Raw genomic sequence first — 23,742 nt, 5'->3', positions numbered from 1 at the left:
AAAGGTGAAGCTGTTCAGGTTGAAGATAGAGGCGGGCAAGGCAGATCCTACCTGTTTGCCTCTCCCGGCCCTCAGGGTAACCATAGGTCTCCTGGGAAATTTGAAAACAGGCCTGGATAACTTAAAACAATAGATAATTCACTGATTTTATATCCAGCTTTGAGATGAATAGTTTTTTGCACAGATTTTTCTCTTCGAATCTAACAGGTTATCACAAATCAAGAAATTTAAGATGCCATCAATGGTCATAAATGCGTGCATTCTCAAACTGATGGTATATGGTATTTAAAATCTGCACACCTTATCACCAGAAAGTAGGGAGAAATGTCCAGTCATTTACAAGTGGCTACAATTATAAAAGCTAACATGTTTTGAGTATTGTACGCCATGCGGTGTTTTCAGTCCTTTATATTTAATGCTCCTACCTATTCTATCTCCATTTACAGACGAGAAAAGACACAATGAAGTAACTCTCAAGATCACATGAATCCAGGCAATGAAGGAGTTGGATGGAATGAATATAATGCCAGGCAGTTGGAACCTTGGTTGAAAGCCTGACAGATACACTGAAGCTCACAGTAAACTCCCTTCTCCTAGCCACATCTTTCCCAGAGCATCTCCTTCCACTGTAATAAGCTGCTCTACAATGAACAGTCTGGGTCCTGTAGAACATCAGGTTAAAAACTGTCTATAAGGAAGATCATGCACACAAACCACAGAAAAGACTGTTTAAAATGCTGAGCGCCATAAAGTTGAATCTGACCTTTTTTCTTAGGCAAATCTTGTAAGTAGGTAAATGTCCAAAGTCTCAACTGTCCCGAGAGAGATCTGATTAAAGGTAGTGAAAACTTCCTGCCGTTACTCAGTAGATATGTGACTCTGATCAAGTTCATTAACATCTCTTAAGCGTCAATTTCCTCACCTGTAAAAGAGGACTTAACTATACACATTATCTCAAAAGGAACCAAATGGATGCCCAGAATATACTCAAGCCACTGTACAAATCTCTAACTGGAAGAGGAGACAAGTAATAGGAATGACTTAGGAAAATCGTGCTTTTAAAAAATGTTTGTTACCTTTTAGACTGTTTGCAACGCCCTCACTTCTTTCTTTTTCCTCCTGTTATATGGCTGGCTCAATAAGAAGGTTGGGCTTACTGCTTTGGAAAACTGCATGTCCTCCCACCCCCATACCGTAGAAAGCCAAATAACCAGATAAAAGGATCAACTTTGGAAGCTATCCTAGCTAGCCAAGCTCTTCATGATGCAGAACTCCACCAGGGATTAGTGCTAAATCCAGTTGAGTTTGTCTGGATTAGCCACTCTACCTGTTTTCCCTAGGAACCTGCAGCCAGGGAATGGCAGTTCCCACCAGATTCTAATTCAGGATCCTGGGCACACACATCACAACTAATAGTGAGTAGAATCTACTCAAAGACTAGAGCATCAAATGAAATGTGTAAAAGTATTCAACAACAAATAGGTGGACTCAAGACTGAAAAACTAACCACTAATTGTTCTGCTCATCTGTAAAATGGGGGTGATTAGGTGGATTAAACTGATACACTGAAACACACAGTAAATGCCCTTCTTCTATTCTTATCATTCCCAGAGCATCTCCTTCCACAGTAGTAAACTGTTCCACGTTAAACAGCCTGAGTCCTGTACATCAGGCTTAGCTCTGATTTGTCTTGGTCAGCAGGGATAAAACGTGACACTTCCTCTGTGGGGTATATAAAAACCGTTCCCCCCCCCTTCCGACACTTGCTCTGTGGCTACTATTTCCATGATTCACACTTAAGTTTGGGGCTTCTGATTCTTTACTGACTGAGTCATCTACGTGTGTTCTCTCCCTGACCCTAGGAGAGAAGATTATAAACAGATCTCAACCTTCGCCACTGGCCAGTATGCTCATCCTCTCTTTAGAGGCAACAATTTTTCCCCAGCTTAAAAAAAAAAAAAATTGTGGTAAAAAATACACAGGAACTTCCCCGGCGGTCCAGTGGGTAAGACTCCACACTTCCAATGCAGGGGACACGGGTTCGATCCCTGATCAGGAAACTAAGATCCCACAAGCTGTACACAGTGCAGCCAAAAAAAGAGAAAAGTTTACTATCTAACCATTTTTGAGTGTATAGTTCAGTAGTGTTAACACTGTTATGCAAAATGTTATTCTTCTATAACCACTGTTATTCTTCATGTGACAATTATAAACATTTTTCTTGTGAGCAGCCCATATTTAAGAATCAAGAGTCAGGGGGCTTCCCTGGTGGCGCAGTGGTTAAGAAGTGGTTAAGAAGCCGCCTGCCAATGCAAGAGACACGGGTTCGAGCCCTGATCTGGGAAGATCCCACACACCATGGAGCAACTAGGCCCATGTGCTCTAGAGCCACAGTTGTGGCTAGCTGTGCAAGCCACAACTACTGAGCCCACATGCCACAACTACTGAAGCCCACACGCCTAGAGCCCATGCTCCACAACAAGAGAAGCCACCACAGTGAGAAGCCCTCGCACTGCAATGAAGAGTAGCCCCCCACTCGCGGCAACTAGACAAAGCCCGCATGCAGCAACAAAGACCCAACGCAGTCAAAAATAAATAAATAAAATCTATTAAAAAAAGAATCAAGAGTCAGAATTGGCATAAAGCCTGACTTTTCCAATATCATCCTTATCTGTATATCACAAACAATAAATATAACACCTATCTGACAAAGCCACCATCATTTTTTTTTTATTTTATTTATTTTTATTTTTGGCTGAGCTGGGTCTTTGTTGCTGGGCGTGGGCTTTCTCTAGTTGCGATGAGCAGAGGCTACTCTTCATTGCAGTGCGCGGGCTTCTCACTGTGGTGGCTTCTCTTGTGAAGCACGGGCTCTAGGCACGCGGGCTTCAGTAGTTGTGGCTCGCGGGCTCTAGAGAGCAGCCTCAGTACTTGTGGCGCACAGGCTTAGTTACTCCGTGGCATGTGGGATCTTCCCGGACCAGGGATCTAACCCGTGTCCCCTGCATTGGCAGACGGATTCTTAACCACTGCACCAGCAGGGAAGCCCCAACATAATTATTAAATCCTCTGAAACTGCTACAAAAAGTGGTTCACAAAGTTGAATGGTGGTGAGTTGGACTTTGTTCTTCCTTTCCCTGATCTGCCATCTTATCTCCTGTTTAGTTATATGATCTTTCCATACGACTACGTACACAGCTAAACAAGAGTTCATCTCACCTAAGAGGCATTCCATTTTGGAGGTGCTCAGGTGAGGCAGACAGGGAATGCAAAATACATTTTAAAAAATCTCTTTTCCTACTTCCTCCCAAAATGCCTATACTCTCCAAGTAATTCTCAAATCCCCATTAAGTATTCCCTCTCTCCTCCCCATACAGCTCTCTATTCCAGGGGGAGGAGAGTAGGAATCTCACTGTCTTTAGCTCCTCCTGTTTCCTTGGCAGCACTGTCAGGCACTGTCAGCCCTGAGCAACAAAATTGCTGGAAGTAGCAGCAGCAATTTACATATGGTAGCTAAGCTAATGTGCAGCTTTCTCAGGGAAGAACTACTAACTGTCCTATGTATCTTTCTAGTTTGAACCCAATGTTCCAGGCATATCAGTGTTAAATATTTGCCTAGCAGCTTCTACCTCCCAAAGACACAGGGAACCATGCACAGAAGTCAGAGGCAGCAAAGGTTCCCCACTGTGTGGAAGAAGCGGGGGCTCTAAAGATACAGAGGGCTACAAGGATTGAGACACTGACAAAGCACCTAATCCGCACCCAAAGGCTCAGTCATTCCAATTTCCCATAATATTCATGTATCATTTGCTGAAATTTGGCATGTTCAAAGACCACCAGTTCCGCCTTAGTTTCACTGCCCGGCCATAAGGCCAAATCTGTCTCATCTAGTGAGTCACTACTGCTCCTGTCTCCAAATGCATTTTGATTTCAGCCCACTTGTGAGCTCATCAGGACTGCACCATATGTTAGTACCATGTAGGCAGAATGTGACTACTTTTTTTTTCTAAAACAGTCAGAGTTACTTTTTAAATTACCTTATAATCTTGATGTCTCTGAAGAGTCATTTCTATAATACATAACCTTCTGGAAATGACCTTATTCTCCTGAGTGCTCAAAGGAGATTCTTCAGCATTTTCATTCCCACTTTCCAGATGAGGGAACTAAAGTAAAGATACCAGACTAAGCGACCCAAGTTCCACAAGCAGCCAGTAAGATTTTTTACTTTCTGGAGTCACAGCACTCTATTTGGTAAAATAAACCAGTCTGTAAAATGCTTTTTTGAAGGGGAACTCAAAATATTAGTTTGCTTTTATTTTTCTGAGGTGATTATTATTAAACTTTAGGCATAACAAGTACTTGGAATTTATAGGCTGATTTTTTTTTTTTTTTTTTTTTTTTTTTTGCGGTACGGGGGCCTCTCACTGTTGTGGCCTCTCCCGTTGCGGAGCACAGGCTCCGGACGCGCAGGCTCAGCAGCCATGGCTCACGGGCCCAGCCGCTCCGCAGCATGTGGGATCTTCCTGGACCAGGGCACGAACCCATGTCCCCTGCATCGGCAGGCGGACTCAACCACTGTGCCACCAGGGAAACCCCCTATAGGCTGATTTTGATGACTGCTCTCATATCCATCTGAGTAGTTTTAAGGGAAAAGGACTGAATGAGACATGGACCACAAATGTTTTTCTAAGGCAGAGATCATAAATGGGTGGAACATTTTGAGAGTAAAAGAAATATATCTGGCTTGCAGATTCAGCTACCATCACCATGTCCCCTAAAATTTTTTTTAAAAGGAGGGGCTACTCCTCCCTACTCTAGGCAACATGCCTCTTCTCCAGCAATAATGGTTGCTGGTTTTGATAGTTCAGCTTATCTCAGGACAGTCTCCGTAGGTCTTTCCTTTCAGGTCATATGTTCATTCCAGGAACTGTTTGGGGTAGTAGTTTTTTGTGTTTTCTTTTGTGGTATGCGGGCCTCTCTGTTGTGGCCTCTCCCGTTGCAGAGCACAGGCTCCGGACGCGCAGGCTCAGCGGCCATGGCTCACGGGCCCAGCCGCTCCGCGGCATGTGGGATCTTCCCAGACTGGGGCACAAACCCGTGTCCCCTGCATCGGCAGGCGGACTCTCAACCACTGCGCCACCAGGGAAGCCCTGGCGTAGCAGTCTGACACTGCGTTAAGATCTTTCTATTGTGATAAACAACAAGGTACTACTGTATAGTACAGGGAACTATAATCAATATCCTATGATAAACCATAATGGAAAAGATGATGAAAAAGAATTTATATATGTATAAATGAATCACTTCGTGGTACGGCAGAAATTAACACAACGTTGTAAATCAACTATACTTTAATAAAATTTAAAAAAAGATCTTTCTAGTCTTCAATTGATAGTAGCACTTGCAAAATATAAAAAATGATCTTAAATATCTTATCAATATTGAAACCTGCATATGCCCTTTGAATCCAGCAATTCAACAACTCCAGTTCTAGAAATACAGCCTTCAAATAAGCTTACACCTGATGTACACAAAGGGGCATACATAAGAACATTGTTTATAATAGCAAAAACTGGAAACATATATGCATATCAGTTGGGTGCTGGTTAAATAAACTATAGTACAGAGACACAATAGAACACTCTGTAGCTATTAAAGAGAAAAAGGCAGTTCCAATGTACCACTAAGGACTGATCAGGAGGATATATTTATATAAGAAAGGATTGGGAATTCCCTGGCGGTCCAGTGGTTAGGACTTAGCACTTTCACTGCCAGGGCCCAGGTTCGATGCCTGGTCGGGGAACTAAGATCCCTCAAGCATCGTGGCGCAGCCAAAAAAAAAAAGAAAGAAAGGGTTTACACATGGTTTGTACATAAATAGAATATCTCTGGAAGGATAAAGAAAAAATTGCTAACAAGGTTGCAGAAGTGGAATACTGACTGAATTGTCTACATATGGATATGTTATCTATTCTACAGAAATTTTTTTTCTAAAAAAACTCTTGAAATTATGAGAGACAAAGAAAAATCCCAACTCAAGCTCTGTTACAAAACAAGCACCTTGTTTTTATATTTTTTTCCTCCTTTGCCAGAAACTTGTGTGTGGAAACAGCCAATGTCCAGGTTAACCAGCAGTATACCTACCATGTGTGAGCTGAGTAATTATATTATACCATTTGAAATTATCCCAGCAACTCAACTGACTGCAAAAATTACAGCTGGACTATTTACAAAGTTTGGAGGTATTTTCAATCACTCAGCTGTATAGCTATGTGTACATTTCTTCAATCAACCCTTCTTGCCAGGCAGAGTGCAACATTAGCTGGATTCCAGTAAGGAAGGCAAAGGACAGGGTGAGATAATGTGTCAAAACAAGTTCTATAAATACAGCTTTTGGCCTAGTACCTCAAAAAGGAATCAAAACAGCTTCAAGCTTAAATAGAAAAATCCTACAGTCCTGCAATATCTTACTTGAAGGCTCTAGAGAACAGAAGAGGCCAGGGATCTGGACTCTTGTTTCTCACACCATATCTTGTGTCCCCCTCCCTAATCTCTGAAGGAGGTTAAGATCGAATTGCAGGTTATCATTCCAGGTCAGCATCTCCCTACCTTTTCCCTTATCTTACCCCCAACACTACCAAACACATCAATATCCTCTCACTGAGCTCACTCCCAACTCTTAGGCTAACATGCCCAATATACACAACATACAACAGTTCTTCCACAGTACCTAACTTCTATCATCTCCAAAATCTTTGACCAAGCGGCCAGGAACCCTGCCTGTACCATCTGCCCCAACCTCACCCTAAACACATGGGCACTCAGCAGGATGCTTCCATATGGTCTTGTCTCAGGAGGTTTGTCCTATTCTGTTGAAAAGCAGGAAACTCTACTCAATCTCTTTCTGCTCTTAAGGTCATAATTCTACAAAACCAGAAACCACTTCATTCTGTAGAGACGCTTCCTGAGATAGTTAGGTTTTATGCCAGAAAATACAAAAATTACACCTTTGCTTCAGCCAATCAGGGTGTATGTTCAGCATGACTTGATTCATCCCAAAGGATGTGCAGCCCTAGGGCAAATTCTAAATATCTCTTTAATACTGTCACTTTAAAAAAAAAAAGTGACTTCAATTATCATGCTTTCATCACTCTCAAATTGTGCTCCTAAAAGTGCTTCTCACATTTAAATACCCATTTATATGATCTCTGTCACCTCCTTCAAATCACTCCTAAAAAAAATCCCACTGTTCCACAAAATTAAACTTGTCAGTGCTTTGATTTCATTTTTACAAAAACAAGCTCTCTGTAAAATGGGAGATCTATCCATCAAAAAACACACATAGAGAACATCCAACTTGATACCTAGAAGCAGAGAGGGTACAAAAAAGGCCCAATCCCCATCCCTGTTCAGAAGACAAGATTTACACAAACAAAAAACATAGGACAGGGCTTCCCTGGTGGTGCAGTGGTTGAGAGTCCGCCTGCCGATGCAGGGGACACGGGTTCGTGCCCCGGTCCGGGAAGATCCCACATGCCGCGGAGCGGCTGGGCCCGTGAGCCATGGCCGCTGAGCCTGCGCGTTTGCAGCCTGTGCTCTACAACAGGAGAGGCCACAACAGTGAGAGGCCCGCGTACCACAAAAAAAAAAAACCATAGGACAGCATATACACAAGGGAATGCATATAAGGTTAGAGAAAATTTGTCATCAATTTGAGAGAGACAAACACCTTAGAAGAACTGATTCTTCCCTGTCTAAATCAAACTTTTGTGCTATTTAATCACACTAAGATGGAATAACATTTTTGCTACCCTCCACTGAAATTACTCAGCCTACCAATAATTCTTCCATCATCATTTCTTTTAAACACATCTCCCTATTATCCTGTTACACTCACACAGATTACAGCTAGTGGATTAGGTAAAATCTGCCAGTCTTCCCTTCCCATGCTCCCCTATGAAGGCCTCTCCTGAAGATGTGTAGCGCAGGGACCAAGAGTTAAAGAAACTAAAATTAACTCTGCTTTCAATATCTTCAGTAAACAGTCTGGCACCAGCAGAGATAAATTAGTAATTTTGGGAATGCTTCACAGACTATTTGCCTTCCAGCTTTTTATCATCAAAAAATGAATTAGTTGACAGAGACCTGCAAAACCAAAGTCGTACAGTACAGTCATTTTCAGAAGGAAATTCTAAAATGAAACTGGGTTAAACTGATTCATGATTCAAAAATCCCCAAATAAAACTCAGAACGTGTTAATAAAATTAAGTCAAATATTGACTATAAGCCTATAATACACCCTACACTCAGACTCTGGAGTCACACCACTTTTTTTTTTTTTTTTAATTTATTTTATTTTTGGCTGCATTGGGTCTTCGTTGCTGCACACAGGCTTTTCTCTAGTTGCGGCGAGCGGGGGCTACTCTTCGTTGCGGTGCACGGGCTTCTCACTGTGGTGGCTTGTCTTGTTGCGGAGCACGGGTTCTAGGCGCACAGGCTTCAGCAGTTGTAGCATGCGGGCTTGGTAGTTGTGGCTCGTGGGCTCTAGAGTGCAGGCTCAGTAGTTGTGGTGCATGGGCTTAGTTGCTCCGTGGCATGTGGGATCTTCCCGGACCAGGATTCGAACCCGTGACCCCTGCGTTGGCAGGTGGATTCTTAAAACACTGCGCCACCAGGGAAGCTCCCACACCACTGCTTTTGAATCCCAGTTTTGAGCTTACTAGCCAGGTTTAGCTTTGGGTAAATTGTTTAACTTCTTTATACCTGTTTTCTCATCTGCCAAATGGTTATGGTAACTATCTACTTTAGAAGATGTTTGTTAGAATTTTAAAACTCATGTATGTAAAAGCATTTAGAACAGTGCCTGGCACACAGAAACCACTCAATAAACTTTTGCTATCATTATTATTCCAGGCACTAAGGTTGGTGCCTATGGTGGGAGAGGACTGTTTCTCCTCAAAATGGAGTACGTAAGATTTTAATTTAATTTTTTTCTATTCTTCTTCAAATTCTTTTCCCATTAAGGTTATTACAGAATATTGAGCAGAGTTTCCTGTGCTATACAGTAGATCCTTGCTGGTTATCTACTTTAAATACAGCAGTGTGTAGATGTCAATCCCAACAAAATGGAGTACCTAAGATTATACAGAAATATTTCCTATTAGAAGGAGAGGCAGGGGTGTAGATAAGAAGGCAATGACTGGCTGACAAATCTTCAACTGGGCCTGTTCGCGTCCAGTGTAAGTGTAACCTTCATTACGAAATACTGAACCACTTGTTCTAAGAGCACTTATTTATTTATAAACATTTATTTATTACCCTCCCGCGTCATATCAAAACAGGATTTATGGAAGCTTTCAAAAAGCATACAATGAAAAAATAACAACTAATGAGACCAGGAAAATTATAATTTTTTTTTTTTAAAGATCAAGAACAAAGGGAAAGCTGAAATAGAGATGTGCTAAACCACAGTGTCCTTTATTGAGGTTGAGCAGTAAAATCAGAGCTGCCACTGATTTTAATCTCCAATGATAGACCCTAAAGAGAGTGTATAGTGATTCATGGTATAAATGAGAAAACATTAGTAGAATGGCAAAATGAGACAGGCACTAAGAGTTGCCAAGGGGAAGCTGAAGCCCACTTAATGCCACACTCAACAGTATTTTATAAAGTCATCAAGTATGTAGAACCCACAAGAGACTCAGCACCAGGTCCCAGGCCCTACACAAACACATACACCTGAAGCCAACAATGGACAAGTCACAGAACAGACTCCTAAGTGATTCAAAGGTAGAATACATCAGTAAATGGTCACATGGAACCCTGCAACCATACCACACAGCCACAGAAGAAGCTGCCTCAGTGAATGTATTTCTCCAGCATTTTAAGTCCTTTACTCTCCTCATGGGCCACAGTTACAAATATGTGCAGAGAACTGTCTCATCCCTACTCAGCTGACAAGTTCTATTCCCAACTCAGCATGCTTATGACTTATGGGGGGGATGGGGGAGGGGAGTAAAAGGAAAGGGTAAAACAAAGAAACCAACTTAAATTTAGACTTCAGTTGATCAAGATCGAGCAATTCATTTCTGTCTAACGAAAATATCTCATAACAAAGCACAAGAATACTCTTTAAATATATAACAAATCCAATACTCTTTGGAAATAAACTGAAATCTGTCTGCATGTCATGTCCCATACTATTCCTTAAATAGACATGACACCAAAAAACATTACAAGCCCTCTGGTAAGGCCAAACTTTACAAAGCACTCTGAATCTGTGCAAACAGCACAGACCACTGCAAAGCCCAAAGCAATGGGGCATTTCCCACAGTTCCTTTCCCGGCAAAAGGCCAAGGGAAGAGGCTTAGACCGTACTGTACCCTCTTCCAAAAAGATGTGTATGAGGTCATCTCTTAAGGGGGTAAACGTGTCTCAGCCTTTTCTACTCAAATCTTACATCAGGAAATTTGTGTGCCAGGAAAGGAATTCATTTCCACCCCTAAGAACTGGGCTTTGTGACAAGTGAAAAACAAAAGGGAAAAAACACTACTACTTTAATGCGAAGTTTCTAAGAGAACCCAGAGACCATTTCTGACACTATGTTTACCAGTTTGGCATCCTCTCCCTAAAATATATTTTGTTAAATAATACAAATCTTGTCTCGTCACCCCATCCCCAAGATTCTGAAACATTCTTTACCATTTATAATTGACAAAACAAAACAAAAAAGACAAACGGGTCACCTCTTCAACTTGAAAACCTCAGTCCTCCACAGAAATGTACACAGACAGACAGATGGGACGCACGTAAGAACACAAATTGCAAGCCCTGGCTGAGCCCTGAGCAGGCCAGAGCCACGATGGGCGCACAGGGCAGCCACGCGGCCGAGCTAGTGGGCTGCCCCTGCTGTTGCTGTACAAATATAGAAAGCTGAAAAGTGGAACAGCAGCTTCAGCAAAACAGGTCCTCCTCCCTGCTCAGAGAGGGAGGAGCAGGGACCTGAACAGCTTTATCCATACATGGTTGCTGAAAGGGGGCCATTAATGAAAGCCCAATTATCTCACACACACGCACTGTGTTCACATGCTCCAGACAAAAAACAGAAACAGGCCGGTACTTGAAGAAAGGTTTGAGATTCTATTTTGGCCAAGGAACTTCCCGATAATTTCAGTCACTTACACCAAGAATCCCTCTGCCACAGCAAACAGGAAAGACACTGTGAGAACTTCAGCAGGCTGCACTCTTACCAGGCCAGGAGCAGCCATGAGGCTTAATTTATCATTTAAATCCTGGAACTTAACATGTAAAAAAGGTTATTCCGCATGTGTGTGAAGGGTCCTAGACTTCACAGGCCCTTTGCTGCTTTCAGAATGAAGATCTCATTCCAACTCTCAGACAGTTTTAGGTCTCCCTTTTTCTTTTCTTCTGATTTACAAGTTAAAATAAATTTGATACAACTTTTAAAATATATTTCCCAGAATGCTGGCTTATATAATCAGAAGTCAAATGTTTATGTTCTAAAAATTACTTTGCTTGGAACAATTCATTCAGATTCATCTCAATGTGAAATATATGAAAAGCTTTATTTCTGGCCAGAGTGAACTCTCCAAAGATAAGAAATGCATGGTTTTTTAAAAAAAAAAAAAAAAAAAAAAAAAAAAAAAAAAAAAAAAAAAAAAAAGGCAGGGAATCAAAAAAGGAAAGAAAATGCATGGTTGATGGGTTCAAATGATTCTGTACTTTAGTTCTCAATGAATCAACCAATACTTACTGTGCATTTGAGATCTTTGCTTACAAAATACTTGCTAAGTCACCCAGTCATGAAGGGGAGCTCCAGAGAGGAGAACATTACCTAGTTCCTTTCCATCATTGACATGTCTGGTATATGTGTGTGCACAATCCTCCAGTTTACGGGACATAAATAAACATACTAGGTTGCTGGGGGGACATAAACAAACATACTAGGTTGCACCCCAGCAAAACGCTTTCTCGTAAACTGAAAAAAAGAAAACCCTTCAAATTCTTAAAATTAATTGGTTCACCATAATTATTTACTTTAGTATATTTTATAGGCAAATTGACCATTTGAAATTTTCTCTTTACCTTTTGTAGGTAATGTAGTAATGATGAGCAAAGTATGCCAAATTATAGCAAAACTGGTCTCTCAATCCCACCACCTAGATCTCAGTGCAAGGCAGAGCCTTGTCCACACTCTGTTTGACGTGCTGAAAAAGAAGAACACAGGGACTTCTCTTGTGGCTCAGTGGTTAAGAATCCGCCTGCCAATGCAGGGGACACGGGTTCGAGCCCTAGTCTGGGAAGATCCCACATGCCACGGAGCAACGAAGCCCATGCGCCACAACTACTGAACCTGTGCTCTAGAGCCCGTGAGCCAGAACTACTGAGCCCGAGTGCCACACCTACTGAAGCCACGTGCATAGAACCTGTGCTCCGCAACGAGAGAAGCCACCAAAATGAGAAGCCCACGCACCGCAATGAAGAGGGTAGCCCCCGCTTGCCGCAACTAGGGAAAGCCAGCGCTCAGCAACGAAGACCCAACGCAGCCAAAAATTAATTTTTTTTTTTAAAAAAAGAGAAAAGAGCACAGCAGAATTCCAGCAGTGGAGGCATTTTCATGTCCCACAAAACAAAGACATGCAAGTGTTCAACATTTTATTTAAAATCTCTTAACTCTGTTAGTGTCTTTTACATTTTTTTAATACATTTAATTTTTCTGAGCAGGCCTGTTATAGTAACTCTGATTTCCCAAAGTGTATTTTATTGTGGACTACTATGTTATTTTTTGGGTGAGATCACAGCTTTGATTACCCATTAAGATTACTTACGTAAAGATAAACAACACAATGCAAAACACCACAATTGTATACACCAAGGGTGGTTAAAGTATAACCACAAAATCAAAATGGCTATACACACCTATAGTATGGCCATTGGCAAGTCATTTCTTTCCTGTTACCTGCTTCCTCAAGTGAAAAATGGTACTGGACCAGATCAGGAGTCCACATTTAGGGTACACAGACCTGTAGAATTCACGGATATTTCATGGATGCCATAAACCCCATTATATTATGTGCAAAATTTTATATATATGTAAAATATATTTATGTACTTAATTTATGTTTATAGGGAAATGGGTCCATAGCTTTTTACCAGATTTCCAAAGGGGGCCCATGATCCAAAACAGGTTTAAGAACCAAAGACTAAACAGTATATAGTTTGTTCCATCTCTAACCTTCTGTCATCTCCTCTTGCACTCCCTAGTCCAATAAGAAGGGACTCTCATGACTAAACCTAGTCAAGAATAAACAAGTCACCCTGGCCAAGAAATTATTCAAAACAATATATCCCAATTCAAAAGAATCTGAATTGTTTTAGATGCAGACTAACATAATGCCTTTAAAAAAAAATTCTCAGACTTCCCTGGTGGTCCAGTGGGTAAGACTCTGAGCTCCCAATGCAGGGGCCCTGGGTTTGATCCCTGGTCAGGGAACTAGATCCCACATGCATGCCACAACTAAGAGTTCCCATGCCACAACTAAAGAGGCCACACGTGGCAATGAGGATCCCATGTGCCACAGCTAAGACCCGGCACAGCCTAAATAAACAAATATTTCTCAAAAAAAATTCTCAAGCTATTGTAAATCAACCATAACCTCAATTAAAAAAAAAAAAAAAAAAAAACCTCAGGAAAAAAAATTTTTTTTTCCCAAGCAAATTTTACTACCACAGCTCATTTCAGGAGGCTTACAGGAGAGTGGAATTCTGTAGATGTGCTGAGGAACATCCCACTAGATACTTCCTCTCTTACCAGGTGTACTTTTTTTTTTAAGAAGCTAAGGCCTCCAGTTTCCTACTTCTAATTCTATCCTGTAGCACAGAAAGTAATAGGAGACAGGTAGAGAGGGAAAAAACTAGAGCATGGAATAAAGAAGACTGATAATAGGCAAACAAAGAAGCTACCCATCCTGTCAGCAAGACGTGATATCTGAGAATAGCCACTGCCTAATACCTCAATTTGTAAAAAGTATATTAGATAAAAGAAAAACCTAGCCTTCCTCTAAGACAATAAAGGAAAAAAATGTGTCTGTTACTGAACCATTTAAGCCTAAAATTTTTAGGTTCTCATGGCAACCTAAGTCATCACACTGCACATACTGTATATAAAGTACGTATTTAGAGGCTTAACTAGTAAACTCAAAATGTGACATATGTGCAATGTGGGCGACAACATTATTCTGGGAACTTTAAAATCTTCCAACTTTTATTTTGCAGCCTCAAAGATGATATAATACAGTCAACTATGCAGAAGGTGCAAGCTCAAGGAAGAGGTACAAAGAACACAAATAGAAGCAAAGAGATGAAAGACAAGAAAAATCAGGCTATCAGAAAGTTTCTGAACATGGCTCTCCCTCCCACTGTGAATCAACCTGTAAATGGAGACTTAAAAAACAAGATTGCTAGTGAGGACATATATCAAGATAGCATTTGGGACACACTTTAATGTGGGTCCAGTCAAAAGAGGACATAGTCACAGAGCAGACCATTTGGTAAAAATGGCACTGACTGCAAGGCAGCCAAGAGATTGGTGATTTCTTTCTCTCTCTTTTCTAGGAGCTCATGGAATATGGCTGTTTGGAATTAAGAAGCAATGTCAGAGCCAAAAGGATGGCTGTGGGGCATGGGAGTTGGAAGATGGGGACCAGACTTTAAGAAGAAGGGTAAAAAAAAGGGAGATGGCAGTCTTTCATGTCACATCATTTCTCACTAAGGAACCAAATAAAGATGTAACATCCAGTTTTCTCACCTACTAAATGACCTGTGGGAGGGATACCCCCACCTATCTGCCCATAGGAACTCCATGCATTTCTTTTTAAAGACACAAAGATGCTATGAATGCTACCTACCTTAAAACCACATTTCCATGCCACTTTCGTTAGGTTTAAATCAATCCTACTTTTCAACAAGAAAACAGGTAAACAGTTTAGGTAAGGTACGCAAACAGTATCTTACCAGGGCAGTTAAAAGATATGCCCATTTTTTCCTAACTCAAAGGTAAGAACTTCTAAAATAAGACAATGAATTTACATTACTGATTAACAGTTAAAAATTATACTACTACATGAAAAGGAGTGGTTACAAAAATAAATTATTTCTTTTTTTTTTAATATTTACTTATTTATTTATTTTTGGCTGTGCTGGGTCTTCATTGCTGCACACGGGCTTTCTCTAGTTGTGGCGAGCAGGGGCTACTCTTCATTGCGGTGCTCAGGCTTCTCATTGCGGTGGCTTCTCTTGTTGTGGAGCACGGGCTCTAGGTGCGAGGCTTCAGTAGTTGCAGCACTCTGGGCTCAACAGTTGTGGCTTGCGGGCTCTGGAGCACAGGCTCAGTAGCTGTGGTGCACGGGGTTAGTGGCTCCGCGGCATGTGGGAATCTTCCTGGACCAGGGCTCGAACCCGAGTCTCCTGCGTCGGCAGGCGGATTCTTACCCACTGCGCCACCAGGGAAGCCCAATTATTACATTATTTTCATGAGGCTTAGCCTCTAGAAGCAAGAAAAGGAAAGGAAAATAGCACAGAATTTGGAGTGTGGACTCAAAGCCCAGCCCTGACCTACCACTTGATAGCTGGATGCCCCCAATAAGTTACTATCCTCCCTGAGGTTCCTAACCTCAAGTTTCCTTGTCTACAAAATGGTACGGATGAAACCATCTCTCTCTTCCTCTCTCTCATTCCCTCCCTTCCTCTCCTTTTCGCTTCTCTCTCTCACTCCCCACACCTCCCACCCAAAACGTGAAGTCTAACAGCTAGTTTCCATCATTACACTGTAATTCAGCATACTTTCTTACCAAGAAAAACTGTATGATGAAATTTTAAGCAAAAATTCACTGGTCAAATTAAGAACCAGAATAATGACAAAAATAATAAATATGTTTTGGAGTAAATGAGGGAAAAGGGCACTGGGTTGAGGCTACAATTAGAGATTTCTTTCAGAGCCAGGCCACACCCGCTAATGACTAAAGTATTTGATTACCTTAATTACCCTGGCTGCACAACAAGAAGTGCTGGTGGTCATGAAATACCAGAATATTAAAAACTCAGCCACATTTTCATTATAGCATTCTCTACTGTGTTGAAGTCAAGACAGCAAAAGACTGCCAACAGCATTTTCACTTTAACTTTCTGGTAAGACAGAAAGAAAAATTAACATTGGAGCCAAATTCTCCATTTTTAAATATGGTAAATTCTTCGAGGAAAAAGTATCTGTGATTATAAGAAACTGAAAACATTTCTGTATACCTTATTAGAAAATATGCATTTATGCTTTGCTTAAAAGGTATTAAAAAAACACCTCAAGCTAATAATCTTAAATGTTTACCTGTTACTACCTTTCAAGCAGTTAGGAAAGAAGAAAAGTGAAATAAAAGCTGAAGCACTTACTGAAGGGACATTAAATGACTGGCATATTGAGCAACAATGACATCCAAGAAATGGACCTTAAAAAAAATTCTTTTTTGGTATGTGTAATTAATAATTACCAAAATAATGTTGGTTTTGAATCCAAAACTCACTTCTGTGTAAATGAACCTACTCTAAACAATGACAAAAACAGTCACAAATGCACCATAAAAAATACAAAGTAGCTTGCGTATCTGGCTTTTGATTTTATTTTTTAAATATTTTGAGGCCTCTTTTGATACTCTTTAGCTCACCATCATCTCATCTTATTAAGCACGCTATAAAATACTTTAAGCTGAATATAACATTTATCATCTCTTCCCTCCCAGCTGTTAAAGGACTAGCTTGTTCCAAATATGGCATTATCTTTTCAAAGTTCTAGAGTTTAGGCATGACATAATTCTTTTAACAAATTATCTGCCTTGTCATGACTGACAAGCCTGACTTAAACGGAGATAAACAGGCTAATGAAAAACATTCCGGTCTGATTTTCAATTGCTAATTTATAAGGGGAGAAAAACAAAGCTTATAGCTTTAAAATGGGAAAGCCATGTAAAACTATCTTCTCTTTGAAGTCAGGCAGTGGGGTTTTTGCTAACTAGATAGGTAACCCCCACCTGAGGGAAGAGGCAGAGGGCACCTGCCCAGGATGCTGTAGAAGGGATTCCTCCACTGGGTAGAAAATTCCCCTGCATGACCTCTAAGGTCTTTTCCTAACCTCAGAAACTGATACTTGGTTTTTGAAAAGTAGAGGCATGGCAAATGTGATGTGTGGGAAGAGACAGCAGAACCGTCCTGGAAAATGAGAAGATCTGGGATGGAATCCTGCTTCTGCTTCTATGTGAACTTAAGTAACACATTTCACTTCCCTCATTTGGAAAATGAAAGGTTTAGAGAAGAAAATGAAGGTCCTAACATTCAGAGCCTATGGCTTCTTCCTATGCCTGCCTTGGCCACCCACCACCTTCCCACTACTGCACCTTACCATAATTAGGCAGCTTTTTAAAGCATCTAATTAATGGAACACAGAAACTTTAACTTTCTATTTCTGGCTTGTTGCAAATGTGCAACAGCATTTTACCAAGGAGTAGTTAATGCCACACAGTTCTTGATATACTGGCTTTTCTTTGAACCCCAGTGACAGTTACACAGTGACAAGTTGTAAGCAAGGAGGTTGTTACCATGGGGACCCACGAGGATTCCTGGGGGTGGATCCAGCAGGCTTTTCTTTTGGTCAGAGCATTTTTAAAATTTTTGGCTGCACTGGGTCTTTGTTGCTGTGCGCAGGCTTTCTGTAGCTGCGGCGAGTGGGGGCTACTCTTCGTTGCGGTGCACGGGCTTCTCATTGCGGTGGCTTCTCTTGTTGCAGAGCACGGGCTCTAGGCGCCTGGGCTTCAGGAGTTGTGGCTCGTGGGCTCTAGGGCACAGGCTCAGTAGTTGTGGCACGTGGGCTAAGTTGCTCCGCAGCATGTGGGATCTTCGCGGACCAGGGCTCGAACCCGTGTCCCCTGCATTGGCAGGAGGATTCTTAACCATTGCGCCACCAGGGAAGCCCGGTCAGAGCATTTTCTGATGGTCTGGATCTAGTAATCCAGAAAGCCTGATCTAATTTTTCTTCAGCAAGCTGCCTTCAAGAAATATAGCAGGTCCAGGGCTTCCCTGGTGGCGCAGTGGTTGAGAGTCCACCTGCCGATGCAGGGGACACGGGTTCGTGCCCCGGTCTGGGAAGATCCCACGTGCCGCGGAGCGGCTGGGCCCGTGAGCCATGGCCGCTGAGCCTGCGTGTCCGGAGCCTGTGCTCCGCAACGGGAGAGGCCACGGCAGTGAGAGGCCCGCGTACCACAAAAGAAAAAAAAGAAAAAAAAGAAATATAGCAGGTGCAAAAGGGTTATTTTTAAGTAGTTTCCCAATCCCAGCACCACAATCTATAACCCACATTAGTTCAGTAGTTTGCAAGCTTAAAAAAAAGGACTGTAAATGCATCATACAGAGGCTATTAAACAAAAATGGCATATGATAAAAACAATAATGATATAATAAACCCGGTGTCTTTCCATGATTATTTCCCATATAGTATACAATTCTGAAGAAATATTAACTGTTTAGTGACTCTCTTGCAAGAGTTAAATGTATTCAAGTTTTAATCTCCCTATTCATAAAAACAATTAAATAAATACAGCTCAATAAAGTTTCAGTGACCTATGTATGCTTCCATATCTTTCCAGATCACGATACAGCATAAATTATATTCAGTATTTTCCTATCAAGACTTCAAAGTTCTCCAAAGCAAGTTTCTACTCAAGAAATTTCAGCTTCCCTACATGATTATGTCAGAAACATATCACACAAAATAATTATAATAAATAAAACTGATTATAAAATAAATCACACTGATTAGACCAGAACAGAGTTTAAATTGCAAGTCTTGCCTCCAAAATTGCTGTGTATGGACAAAGGGGATGTAATTCAGGGAGATGAACTGTCACTCCCAGCTAAATGTGTGCTGGCGCTCAGCTCCCCTGAGACCCATTCTGTTAGAAGATACCTTAAGAAAACAGATCATTTACAAGTCTAATCTGTGGATCTGGTTTGTTCAGAGAAGTGGAGCAGTCAGAATTCAAAAGAAAACATTCCTCTATGTCTTACTTAGCCCAGAGCAAAGTTACACCAGAGAAATTAACATTAATAAATAAAAATAGAACTTGATTTCACAGTAATAATCTAAAACTTCAGCATTCCTAGGCCTGATCCACAATAACTTGAGAGCTAGAAAGCAGCTGGAACAAAGCTCAAGAAGTGTCTCTGTGCTCATAAAAATCTTTCCCTGATCTCAAACTAATAATTACTGAGAACCTTAAATGTAAATGCCACTAAGATAAAACGTGTTGAAACCAAATTCATAACCGTACTATAAAAGTAAAACACAGGGCTTCCCTGGTGGCGCAGGGGTTGAGAATCTGCCTGCTAATGCAGGGGACATGGGTTCGAGCCCTGGTCTGGGAAGATCCCACATGCCGCGGAGCAACTGGGCCTGTCCGTGAGCCACAACTAAGCCTGTGCGTCTGGAGCCTGTGCTCCGCAACAAGAGAGGCCCCAATAGTAAGAGGCCCGCGCACCGCGATGAAGAGTGGCCCCCGCTTGCCACAACTAGAGAAAGCCCTCGCACAGAAACGAAGACCCAACACAGCCCAAAATAAATAAATAAATAAATAAATAAATAAATAAATTTTAAAATAAAAAAATTAAAAAAAAAAGTAAAACACAAATCACAAATTCACAAGTCTAAAGAGAAAAAAAAAAAAAATGGACCTAAGGAGACAAGATATACTGTCAGCTAAAGGTAAACAACAGACATCAAGATATTCCACAGAGGGACTTCCCTGGTGGCGCAGTGGTTAAGAATCCGCCTGCCAACGCAGGGGACACAGGTTCGAGCCCTGGTCCGGGAAGATCCCACATGCGTGGAGCAACTAAACCCATGCGCCACAACTACTGAGCCTGCGCTCTAGAGCCCGTGAGCCACAACTACTGAAGCTCACGCACCTAGAACCTGTGCTCCACAACAAGAGAAGCCACTGCAACGAGAAGCCCTCGCACCTCAAAGAAGAGTAGCCCCCCTCGCGGCAACAAGAGAAAGCCCGCGTGAAGCAACGAAGACCCAACACAGCCAAAAATAAACAAACAGACAGATAGAAAAATAGATTAAAAAAAAGAGAGAGAGAGAGAGAGAGAAACTTCTCCTTCCAATGCAGGGGCTGTGTGTTCTATTCCTAACTCCGGTTGGGGAGCTAAGATCCCACATGCCTCATGGCCAAAAAACCAAAACAGAAGCAATATTGTAACAAATTCAATAAAAACTTTAAAATTGGTCCACATCAAAAAAAAGATATTCCATAGAAATATTGTATCTGGTTTTCATATATTTACTCACCTAAGCTTTCCCGTAGCAGGTCCCAAAGGGTTATTTTTAAGTAGTTTCCCAATCCCATCACCACAATCTATAACCCAAATTAGTTCAGTAAAGAAGTTTGCAAGCTTAAAAAAAAAAAAAATTGGACTTGTAAATGTATGCAGATGCTATTAAACAAAAACGGCATATGATAAAAATCATGATATAATAAATATGGTGTCTTTTCATGATTATTTCCCATAAACTTTAAATAGGAAGTGCAGAGGACAAGCCCCGAGCATAGTTTTGTCACTTTAGTTTAATATTAGACAATCTAAGAGACTCAGGGCACAGGACATGAGAAGAGGCAAACTCTTGGGTGCTTTATTTGTTTTTACTACTGGTTTATGATTTCCTTGATTTTATTTTTAAATGCATGTCTTGGCCCAGAAAAGCAAGACAGCATAGACTGCCAGTAGCATCAGATTCTCCCTTTCTTATTTTCTGGAGCTACAGAAAACAGAGCCAGAATCAGGATTGTCTAGGAGCCTTCTGATTTTGTCCAGGCAATATGCAATATGAGGTTTTAAGATACATGAAGGCTTTTACAGTACAAATCTTGGCCAACTTAATGTCTTTGAATGGAAAGCTGCTTACATTTTATTCTCCAGAAAACTCCTTGGAGCTTTAAAGTACTGATTATTTTCAAAAGACAATGATTTGAAGAAATGGATTCACAGAATTTCAATTTTAAAAGTTTTCTTCCTATTCCTAGTTCTTAGTACTGAACTGTCTGAAAACAAAAAATTAAGTGCCATTCAACATATAGTACTCAACAAATATTTATCAATTACTTACTTTGTGCAAGGGCCCCATACCAGTAAACACTATGGACTGTAAAAACGTATAACTTCTTCCATGAACAGCCCTTGGGTCAATACTATATACACACTACAGTACAGTACAAAGGCATAACACTGTTTAGGTTTATTTTCTCAACAATTTGACCTCCCATGTAAAATAATGACTTCTAGCTTTTTCTACCCTGCAAATGTATTCCTTCCTAGTAGTATACAAATCCACATTTCTTTTTAATTCCTGTTTTAATATTACAGAGAAATTTTACATTTCTCTGGAATACAGTCTTTCAACTTAACAGAAACCAAATGATCACAAGAAGAAAAAAAAAATCAAATTAGAAGCATTAAACTGTCCTTCTCAGAGCTTCCCTCTCTCCCTCATTAACATTTCTCAAAGAGAAAAACACCACTGTGATGCTCCTATTACAGATCATTCATGAAGTTACTAACTGAGCTGAGACCAGACAGACTCCATCAACTGGGCACACAGCCATTCACCATTACCCTTTGTTTAAAGTCTCAACTGCCATTCAACCCACATTATTGTGTTCCACTCAAGTCCATCAACTTTTTTTTAAGAGGAAACAATCAGGAAACAAGCAAATGTGCTACTTTAGAAATGAAGAAAGGACCTAATTCACATGCCTCACAAAATTCTTTATAAATGATGGCTCGCTTTAAATTTCCTACCTGAAATAGTATTATTACTTTATTATCAGTCTTACATGTCTAAAAATAACTAGTTGTACACAGATAATCATTAGAAACTTGTTTTTAAAAAAACCCAACCCTCATTCTTGAGCTGGCAAAGCACCAGAGAGAAGCACTCTGTGCACCAAAAGGGAGAACACAGATGAATGTCTACACTACAGATGGAGAAGCCAAAACCCCAAGCAGCCTAAGCCTGAGGGTGAGGAGGCTGCTGGGGGAAAAGGGCAATATTCCAAAGAGCCATGATCCCAGGCTTGACTGTTCTAAAATTCAAATCAACTTAAGAAATGTCAGGCAGAGTTCTGCACTAAGCATTTTATTAAAAGCTCTTTTGGTTGTAATTAAGAGAACTTCCTCCAAACTAGCTTAAGCAAAAAAAAAAAAAAAAAAAAAAAAAAAGGCATTAATTGAAAAGATACTGGAGTATCTCATGGAACCCAAAGGCAGAAAGTACAACAGGGCCACACCTGCAAAGCCTTTCTGCACCCAGGCTTCTATTCTGCATGTGCTTCTAGTCTGCCTCTCTCTCCAGAGCTACATTTCTCATCAATGCTTCTTTCTGGATAAATGTACTTAATTCTCCCTCCCTGTAGACTGGCCTTCACTGCTTCCACATGTATTAAGCCTGAACTTGGCTGTGCCCCAGCATCTGAGTCTATATGTTTCAAGTTCTCTGAATAGAGGTGATCTGTTTGTTCCCTAAAGACACGATTCTCAGTTCCAATCTCAAATACCTAGAAGAAACTGATGTGCCCAGCTTGGGCCATGGCCCACTGAAATGTTACAAGAAGGGCTAGATCACAGAGTATAATTAGGGTAGGGACTGCATGCCTGACTCCTTAAAAGATATATAATACACTAAATAAGCAATAAGGCAATCTCCAGCCTCAAGAAAACCTTAAAATCTCACTGAAATGAAAAAGAAATCTTAACACTAAATAACATCCTATGATACAGTATTAGAATGAATGGACATGAAAAGCTTCATGACAAAGATTAGCTAGGCACTAAATGACAAACAGAAATTGAACCATGAGCAGGGAAGGGCTGAAGAACACAAAATGCAATGCTTGCTCCTCTTGCTCTGGCCATAAATCTAAGAATTATGGACCTAAGGAATACACAGTCTTTTTACCACATAAACAGCTTCCAGTGAAAAATCCTAGTTGGAAGCCTGCTATAAGGTTTAAAATGACTATATAACCACAAAGCAGTACTGTTTCAATGTGCAGGAATAACCAGCTCGCTGATGAATGTCAGTCATACATTTTCAAGGTGCTTGTCACCACCACCCTGAATTCCTTTCACTCCCTGGACCCCCTAAGACTTTTTTTTTAACATCTTTATTGGGGTATAATTGCTTTACAATGGTGTGTTAGTTTCTGCTTTATAACAAAGTGAATCAGTTATACATATACATATGTTCCCATATCTCTTCCCTCTTCGTCTCCCTCCCTCCCACCCTCCCTATCCCACCCCTCCAGGCGGTCACAAAGCACCGGGCCGGTATCCCTGTACCATGCGGCTGCTTCCCACTGGCTATCTACCTTACGTTTGTTAGTATATATATGTCCATGTCTCTCTCTCGCCCTATCACAGCTCACCCTTCCCCCTCCCCAAATCCTAAGACTTGATCAGACAGCAGTGTTCAGAATCAGGCAGGCAGCCAGCAGGGACAGCAAAGGTGTTTCTCCCTGGTAATACCCTACCCAACCTAGCGTGGTTAAGTTGGCAACATCATGCAGACAACTCATGCAAGAGAGAAACACCAGCTAAGCTATGTAATAGTAGGTGTGGGGCGGG

General features: G+C 41.0%; 1 protein-coding gene and 1 non-coding gene across 2 annotated transcripts in view; one reads left to right on the top strand and one right to left on the bottom strand.

The window, feature by feature from the left end:
* The window catches only part of CELF1 (CUGBP Elav-like family member 1), a 74,863-nt gene that overhangs the window by 40,263 nt on the left and 10,858 nt on the right, over nt 1-23,742 (bottom strand). The gene's annotated exons all lie outside the window — the stretch shown is intronic.
* On the top strand, nt 5,732-5,803 carry TRNAE-UUC (transfer RNA glutamic acid (anticodon UUC)). Its single transcript has one exon. It is a non-coding gene; the product is annotated as a tRNA-Glu (tRNA).

This window comes from Lipotes vexillifer, unplaced genomic scaffold, assembly GCF_000442215.2.
Source record: "Lipotes vexillifer unplaced genomic scaffold, Lipotes_vexillifer_v1.1 scaffold977, whole genome shotgun sequence".
Lineage (NCBI taxonomy): Eukaryota > Metazoa > Chordata > Mammalia > Artiodactyla > Lipotidae > Lipotes > Lipotes vexillifer.
Note: the sequence above shows the minus strand (reverse complement) of the source record. Positions and strands in the feature narration are given on the sequence as shown.